This window comes from Pteronotus mesoamericanus, unplaced genomic scaffold, assembly GCF_021234165.1.
Source record: "Pteronotus mesoamericanus isolate MK-2021 breed Mesoamerican mustached bat unplaced genomic scaffold, CSHL_Meso_final contig_90, whole genome shotgun sequence".
Taxonomy (NCBI): domain Eukaryota; kingdom Metazoa; phylum Chordata; class Mammalia; order Chiroptera; family Mormoopidae; genus Pteronotus; species Pteronotus mesoamericanus.
Genome location: NW_026555277.1, coordinates 22,740,009 through 22,749,071, shown reverse-complemented (window position 1 = coordinate 22,749,071; position 9,063 = coordinate 22,740,009). Strand labels below are relative to the sequence as shown.

The following is a 9,063-nucleotide window of genomic DNA, read 5'->3' as shown; positions in this document are numbered from 1 at the left end:
ACATATCATTTCAGGGGCCAGCTTCTGAGAAGAGAGGGTTTTAAACATAAAACAAACTGAGGCAGTGAAAAGATAACCTAATATTTAGCTCCTGTAGAGACTAAGCAAGTTCAGCCAAAGGACATTGTTTGGGTTTGGTTTTTTTTTTTTTTTTTTTTGGTATCCAACATGTTTTACCCTCAGGCCAGCAAGGTTATCCTTTCTCTTCTCACCCCAAGTCTTCCTGTTTTCTGGAAAATTTCCAAGCAGAACCCTGGTTCCAGTTCATAACAACTCGATCTACTGCCACTGGAACACCAAGAGAGTGACTCATTCCTTTGGATTTGCCTCAGCAAGTCTTCAACAAGCCTTTGTTCCCCTGCCCGTCCACTCCTCGGCCCCCTGGCTCTGGCCCGTGTCCACAACAGGCTTTTCTTTCAGGCTCTCTTGACTTCTGTCCTTTTACTTTTTGTTTAAAAATTAGAATTATAAAGATGATAGACAAAAGGGAAAAAAGTGTACAAAGTTAAAAATGGAAGTCCAGTGTCAACAGTGTACGTTCCTGCAGGATACATAGATTTCTCCTCCTCCACTCCTTTATAGAGCACAGACTGTACGTATTATTCTGACATGCTCTTATCACTGAAAAATATATCATTACCACTCTTCTATGTCAACAAATACATATCTCCCTCATTTTAAAACAGCTATTTATTATTATACAGTGTATATGTACCAAATGTATTTAGCTATCTCTCTATTCATAACTGTTGAGGTGTGGTCCAAATTTTTTTGACTCCTACAAATAATACTACAATTGACATACATGTAAATATATTTTGGCACACTTAGTATTTCAGTTGGATAGATTACTTACAGGGGAAATGCACAAAGTATATATGCATTCTTAATATTTATAGATGCTGCAAAATGCTTTCTAAAAATGTTTATCAATTCTTACTCCAGTCAGTTCAGTATGAAAGTTATTTTTTATACATACTCACCAACACTTGATATTAAAACATTTTTCTAATCTGACAAGTAAAAATGCTATGTTTTTTGTTTTAAAGTGTTTTTTAATTATATTTTATTGATTATGCTATTACAGTTGTCCCAATTTTTCCCCCTTTACTCCCCTCCACCCAGCACCCCCCACTCCCTCAGGCAATCTCCCCACCATTGTTCATGTCCATGGATCATGCATATAAGTCTTCTGGCTACTCCATTTCCTGTACTGTACTTTACATCCCCACGGCTACTCTGTAACTACCTATTTGTACTTTTTCATCCCCTCACCTCTTCACCCGTTCTCCCCCACTGCCCTCCCATCTGGCAGCCATCTGGTAACTAACTTCTTTTCACTTGCTGCTTTTAAGAGTCTCTCAATTTTTAACTCCTCAAATAGTGAGTTTGTGTGTACAACAAGATTCCTTTAGCCTTTTAATTTAGCCTTTTGGCCTTTTAATTATGATGTATCTTGGAGTGGGTCTATTTGTACCCATCATAATGGGATTCTCTGTGCTTCCTGGACTTGCATGTCTATTTCCTTCACCAAAATAAGAAAGTTTTCCTTCACTATTTTTTCAGATAGATTTCTAATTTCTTGCTCTTTTTCTTCTCCTCCTGGTAACCCTATGAGACAAATGTTGGAACGCTTGAAGTTTGTCCCAGAGCTGCTTATACTATTCTCATTTTGGGGGATTCGTTTTTCTTCTTGTTGTCCTGCATGGTTGCTTTTGCTTCCTTATGTTCCAAAACAAATCATTGATTTGATTCTTGACTTCTTCCCTTCCATGGTTGTTTCCCTGTGAATTGTTCTTAATTTCAATTAGTGTATCCTTCATTTCTGACTGGGTCTTTTTGATGCTGCTGAGGTCCTAAGTTCCTTGAGCATCCTTATAACCAGTGTTTTGAACTCTGCATCTGATAGATTGCTTTTCTCCATTTCATTTAGCTCTTTTTCTGGAATTTTGATCTGCTCTTTCATATGAGCCATGTTTCTTTGTCTCTTCATTTTGACAGCCTCCCTATGTTTGTTTCTATGCATTAGGTAGAGCTGCCTTGACTCTGTGTCTCGGTAGTGTGGCCTAATGTAGTAGTTGTCCTGTAGGGTTCAGTGGCACAGCCTCCCCTCTCATCCAAGCTGGGTACTCGAGGTGCACCCTTCGTGTGGGCTGAGTACACCCTCCTCTTGTAGTTGAGCCTTGGTTACCATTGGCAGATCAATGGGAAGGACTTACCCTGGCCAGTCAGCTGCAGAGACTGGCTGTGGCCACTGACCACCAACCTCTGCTGTCCATGGAGCATCAGCTGTGCAGGGGCAGGGTGGTGGTGGTGCTGTGAAATGGTCTATAGCTGTCCACTGGGTGCACTGGCCCTGGGTTTCCCAGGCGGTACAGGCCAAGGTCAGCCCCAACCTTTGTTTTGCCTGGGGCGCCCTGCCTGAGCAGTAAAGCAATCTGAGATGTCTGCTACTTGTGCTGGGCTTGGACAGTCCCAGGTGAAGCCAAGCTGTGACTACTAATCTGGCTGCTGCTAGGGCTCATTGAAGCTAGCTATTGCTTGTTTGATAGGATTTAGGAGCCAAAAACAGCCATTCTTTCGGAAAAGCAGCTTGGGTGGGCCCATAAATTGGATGGGAGAGAGCCTCTGGGGAATCTCCAAGGCAGGTCAAACAGTGTTAGCCAGGTCCTTAGCATCTCAGATATGGCACCACCTTACTAGTTCTGTTGGAGGAAAGTTTAGCAAAGGGACAATGGCCTCTGCTCACTTTGATGACAGACACTTCAGCTTCTTGGTGCATTTCAAGCTGCTACCCTGGTGCTGGGAATGAATCTGAGTAGGTGAGTCTGTGTATGTTTCTTTAAGAGGAACTGCTTGGGGCTCCAGAAGTTTCTTCCACCAACTCAATCCCTGCTGGTTTTTGTAGTCAGAAGTTGTGGGGACTCATCTTTGTGGCACTGGAACCCTGGGCTGGGGGGTCCTAGTGTGGGTCTGGGACTCCTCATCCCGACGTAGCCATCCCGAATTTTTATCCACACAGGTGCTGGACCAGCCTGTTCCACATCTGTGCCCCTCCTACCAGTCTGGATGGACATGATTTCTTTAATTCCATAGTTGTCAGACTTCCATTCAGCTCAATTTCTGACATTCCATAATGATGACTGTTCTGTATTTTAGTTGTAATTGTGATGTGGTTGTGCAAAGAGACAAGCAATGTCTGTCTATGCTGCCATCTTGACTAGAAGTCCAAAAATGCCACTTTTTAAATTTACATTCTGATCACTGGTGAGGTTGAGTACGTTTTTACATGCTTATTAGAACATATTCCTTCTTTTGAGAATTACTTTTTCCTTTCCTATGTCCATTTTCTTATTTTGCTGTTTATCTTTGTCATCTTGATTTCTAGTTGATTTCATGTTATATTTCCAAAATAAGAAATATTGATAACAAATATTTGTTATTTTGCATATTAACTCCTTCCTATTATGTATGTGTGTTGCATATAATTGCTCCCATTAAATAACTTTTTTTATGGTACTCTTCACTGTATAGAAATGTTGTGGGATTCTTTTTTGTCAAATATGTTTAATCTTTTCTGTTATAGTTTCTAGAGTTTTAATTGTGATATTTCTGACTACTATTATAAAGATAACCAATATTATTAAAAAATCTCCTATATTTTATTTTAGTCTTTTATAGTTTTGTTTAATTGTTAATGCCTCTGCATTTTTTCCCTTGAAATATGGACTAAGACAGTGTGTTAGTTATACTTAATGCAAAAGGGTTCTTTTGTTTTTTTGGGTTTTTTTTTACTAAGATAATATTTCAATGTGGGTTTTCAGGAAGCAAACACCATAGAGTGACTCAGAGACTAGAGCCCCTTCCATCTTGTGTTTCTACCCTTATGCAGACATAAGGAGTCAACCAATTACTGCAGGCAACTACACAAACCCACTGCCAGCTTTTGTAAATAAAGTTTTATTGGAACAGAGCCCTGTTGATTTGTTTACATAGTGTCTATGACTGCTTTCCTGTAAAACAGAATAGTTGAGTAGTTGCAATAGAGACCAGTGACCCACAAAGCCTATTTACTATATATATAGCACTTTACAGAAAAAGTTTGCTTGCTCCTGCTCTGATGTCTCAGATACCTTAGTTTCCACATGGCCAATGGAGAAGAGAGATCACACAGGAGGTTTTCCATGGCTGGGAACTGGAAGTGGAATACAGACCTCTCATCTACATTTCATTGGTCAGAATTCAGTCACTTGGCCTCACCCAGCTACCATATTTAGCCATCTATAATGCATACCCATGTTTTTGGCCCAAACTTTCAGGAAAAAAAATCTTTCAATTTTTAAGTTCAACTTTTTATTTATATTTAGATACTTGTTTTTTGTATTATAAAGCAATTTTAGTATTTATTTTTAAATATATTATGGTACAAGAAATTTTATGTAACAAATAATTACAAAACCCAAGAAGAGAGACAAGATACAAGATATTTGGTACTACAAAAGCAATTACTGTATTCCAGGGTATTATTTTGCATATGGATATCATTATTGCTTTCTAAAGTACACTTCTAATAAACATAAATAAAAGAATTAAAAACATTTATATAGGCACAGAATTAGTACTACCCATGTATAATGCGCACCCTTATTTTCCCTCAAAAATTGGGGGGTGCGCATTATACACAGCAAAATATGGTACATAGGAAGCTGGAAAATGTAAATTAGCTGTGCATCCAGGAAAAAAGGAAAACAGATTTGTAGATTTATTAGCCATTTTCCACCAAATTGTGCCTTGTAATTATTTGTTTCTCTCTTACTATTTTTAATTAGAATAGACTAGTTTATGCTGCAGAAACAAACAACTCCTAGTATGTTAGAACAACAAAGGTTTATTCCTCATTCATGCTACATATCCAAAAGGGGCGGCAGAGGTGGCATTGCTCATTTTTATCATTCACTCCCGTCCCATGAGGCAGCCACTACCAGGTGCACCTTGTTGGCTGCAGTTTTAGAGGGGAAAGAGAATGTGATGATGCATATACTAGTCCTTAACTTCAGTCCAGAATCGACCAGTCATCACTTCGATCCACGTCCCATTGGTTGAAGCATAGAACTACACTATACTTCCGTAGTATACTTCAGAAGTGCAATTCCATCATGTGCTTCAGAGGAATCAGAGCTGGAATATTTGTGAACAGCCCAAATGAACACCACACTTACACACACAGACTATGTTCATTGTTTGCCTAAGGGAAGTCACCCAAGTTTCACCCAGTCCTTGAACGTAATCGAAGTCAAGGAACTCCAGATGACAGACTCTCCAGCAGGTCTGAATAGTGGTCTAGAGCCTACCATCTCAAATCACTCTGTGTCCACCACTGATTCAGATGCCAAAATTCTAATAGAGACAAGTGATCATGGTCTAAAACATGCTTCTAAGCTTTAAACTATATCCATGGATGTGAACTCTGCTCTGAATGCCCATACCTAGAGAGTCAGGAGCACAGCACAATCTAGGGGTGGAAAGTAGAGAATATGGCATTTTGCTGAAATCAGTACTGCAGGGAAACAGTCAGCGTCATTGAAAGACACGTCATTGTTCCCCCATGCTCACAATTAAGCACATTGGATAAAAAGTATAGGTGACAATGTAGGGAAAAGCAGCAGGCACAGATTAAAGATATAATAGAAAATTAAGACATGTAAACTAATATTTTGTTTGCTTGCTTAAGAAAAGATCCTCACTTTTCTATTTAGTTTTGAAAATAATAAAAAGAAATTCATAGATTTTAATCAGACAGTCATTCTGAACAAAAGAATCACGCTACCATTAGACAGATAACCTCCTGATAGAAATTTTAAATAATGTAATTTTTCAAATAAGTTTTCAACATCGGATGCCAACAATATATTTTTTTCATATTCTATTTCTTTGGATTTACATATCTGTGTAATTACAGGAATGTAACTCATGTTTTTAAAATCATTTATGCTTAACTCATCAAAATCCTGCTTTGTTAGTTATTTGATGTGCAAGAAGTTTTTACATACTTTTCAATAAGCATTTTAAACCCTCTCTCCAAGAAACAGAAATTTTCATTTTTTTTTCAGAGCAAATTTAAACAGCAAAAGATTTAAGTTTGTCTTGAAACTCACTCTCTATGAAACTTTCAAAAGTCTTATTTCTTTTGCTAGGTCCCTTAGCTAACTCTTGAAAGGCATAATTATTTCCTTCAGTTACTTTATAGTTATCTTTCTATGGGCTAGGCCACCATTCCCAGTGGAGAATTCATTTTAGTCTAGTTTGTGGTACAGTGGCTACTACTACACTCCTATTTGTTTTCTTCATTAATTCAATGGTTTAATACTTTTGCTGTCAACACACATATCAGTTCTTCTTATGGCTACTACCCACGAACTGGGAAATAGCCCTCAGATGTAAAGGGCCATGTGTGAGCTTCAGAAAACTCTTTCTTCCCTGTGGTCATATCCAGTTCTTGAAAGCATTTTGCTTTCAGACTTCACAAAGCAAGTCAGATTTGGAGTCCTGGGAAGATTATGAAGTTGTAGAAGAAAGAAATGAAGACTGAGCTCAATGTTATTTCCAAAACCCTTCCCAGGAAAGGAATAATTTCTTATTTATTTTTGAATTCTAATTATGGGGAGGAACTCCCAAAAACTTAAATTATATTGCCAGAGAACTTAAAAAGTGTATCAAATTCCAATTCAAATTGTTTCAAGCTACCTTTTCCACCTAAATTTAGTAAGAAATCAGGTGGTGTTTATTTTTTATATTTATGTGTCATATGGCATCTAGAAGCAACTTTTCCCATTTGAAGCATAAGCAGGGCCAGATTATGTAGGTTCAAATCCTACCTCCATTATTTGCTGGCTAAATATTAATAATCTAGGCAAGTTATTTAAATTCTCTGTGCCTCAGTTTGTCTGTAAAACAGACAAAAATAGTGCATACCTATCTTAAAAGGTTGTTTGAAGGATTAAAGGAAGTAAATTCTTATAAAGCACTTACAAATGCTTGTTAAGTAAATTATATGATCTGTACACCCATTCGGTGTAACAAGAACCATCACCACAAGTCACATAAGAAAATGTATTCCTTTACTTTTAGCCCCTCTGTTTCTTATTACGGCTGTTCTTTGTCAGCTGGGGCACCTTATGTTAGTAGATTTGAACTTTGCCAGAAAGATGTTTGTATTTTATTTCATATTATGATTCTTGAGCATCGGGTGATGCACCATTCTCCCGTACACTCAGGGGCTCCTTAGAGTTTGGAGCGTGAGAAGCATCAACAACTATGGTCTGATTTTTGTAAGAGGCTTTAATATCCAAGGAGGCGCTCAGAAAGTTATTGGTATTCAAAAAAAAAAGGGGGGGGGGAGGCTAAGAAGTCCTCTTTTACTGGGGAAAAAAAAACTGAATTGGAGAGCTGCCTGTATTTCACACTACTGCCTTTGGAAGAAGAGGTGTGCTATCTAAAGTGCTTCCATCATGAATAATGATTGAGAAACTGCATGTACTCTCCCGACTACTGTACTCCCAGGCAGAAAACCACGGGCTCATGCCCATGTGTCGATCTGGAACTTGGTTATCACGTACGTTTAGAGCAGCCCATCTTCAGAATCCCAGTGTGAACAGGCAGGGAAAGGGAGGGGCCGGAACACTCCGGGTAAGCGGGGTTTCTAGGGTCACACCAGCGTCCCAGTACTTTTTCCGCGTCTAGTTCTTTAGATCGTTTAGGAATCCGCTCCCTTTGTTTACATTTTGAGCTTGGCTCAGCCCCAGAAACCATTAGTACCTTCTAAAAGGAGAAGTATCTTGCGTCTGAAGACAGTGCGGGGGGGCGAGGGGAGCAAAGTTCATTCTCCTGGGTTTGGGAGGATGCCTCTCCGGCAACACGTGTCGGCTGTGACAAAATCTTTCAGTAATAGGGGCAGTTTAAGTGAGGTGGAGGTCGAGGAAAGGCAAGGCGGTTGGCGTGGGGCAAGCAAGCAAAGTGCGGAAGCTGTACGGGGATTCTTCTAGAAAGTGGGGTGGGAAAGGAGCTAGGGAGGGCGTGTGGAGGGAAGGGATCTGTGTCAGAACGTGCGTGTGAGCGGATACAAAACCCGAGAGAGGCGTGGGCAGAGCTGTGTGTGCGATCGGGAGCGAGGGGCGCCGGCTCGGGGTGTGTGCGCCTGGGTGAGTGACACTGAGGGGCGGGCTGGCCGGCGGACCAGCGGGCGGGGGCAGCCAGCGAGGGGCGGGAGTGTCCCTGCGTGGAGCTGGCCGACCTGGAGTTGTGTCAGTGAAGGAATCCAGTCGGGGGCCGAGCAGGCTGCGCCCTCCGCCGCGAGCGCCGGCAGCGCGGGGCGAGCTCCGGACCGCGCGCGGCCCAGGCAGCGGCTCCCTCTCAGCCCGCTCTCCGCGCCGCTACCTCCGCTGTGCCTTCCCCCGCGACCGCGCCCCCGATTCCGGCCCCCGGCCCGGGACAGAGTGCCAGGCGATCGGCACAGAGGTAAGCCCAGGACCCTGGCCACAGCCGCCCGGGATTCCCTTCCCGCCCTCCGGGGCCGAGCCGGGACGCGGGACTCGGACGGACGCGGCGGGGCCTGAGCGGCTGGGACGGTGGCTCGGTCCCGGTCGGACGTTCGGCAGCCTGGGCAGCCCAGCCCCCGCTGCCTCCCGGGGCGCTGGGTGTGGCCCAGCTCGGCGCCGACGCCGGCTGGCGGCGTGGACCGGACGCGGAGGTCGCCGTCCTTCCTTTCTCTGACCGGCGCGATCGGGCCGGCGGGCAGGGGAGCGGGAGGAGGCGCTGGGTCCGCTGCACGTTTGAGCTCCCTGGGCGAGCGTGTAGCCGCCGCGCTCCGACGTGGACCCGCCGCCCCGGATCTGTATCGGCCGCGGTCCCTGATCTGCCCTGCCCGGCGCGAGCGCCCCCTTCTACTGGCAGAGCGGAGTGCGACCCACCCCCTCCCACCGCCCGCCGCCCGCCGCCTGCCGCCCGCCCGCGAGCAGAGCTGCCGCCTCAGCGGGACCAACGCGCCCCCGATTGTGGCCCCTCGTC

The 9,063-nt window shown here is 43.1% G+C and overlaps 1 protein-coding gene across 4 annotated transcripts in view; it reads left to right on the top strand.

Annotated features, from left to right (window-relative positions):
* The first annotated feature begins 7,662 nt into the window (after window positions 1–7,662).
* Window positions 7,663–9,063, top strand: part of SPATS2L (spermatogenesis associated serine rich 2 like) — a 159,975-nt gene continuing 158,574 nt past the window's right edge. For 2 of the 4 annotated variants that reach the window (XM_054585869.1, XM_054585863.1), the window contains exon 1: window positions 8,299–8,514. The gene's annotated coding sequence lies outside the window, so the exon portion shown is untranslated. Of the gene's footprint in view, window positions 7,687–8,124; window positions 8,199–8,298; window positions 8,515–9,063 lie in introns of those variants that run through there. The other 2 variants (XM_054585866.1, XM_054585864.1) reach the window with 2 other exon arrangements.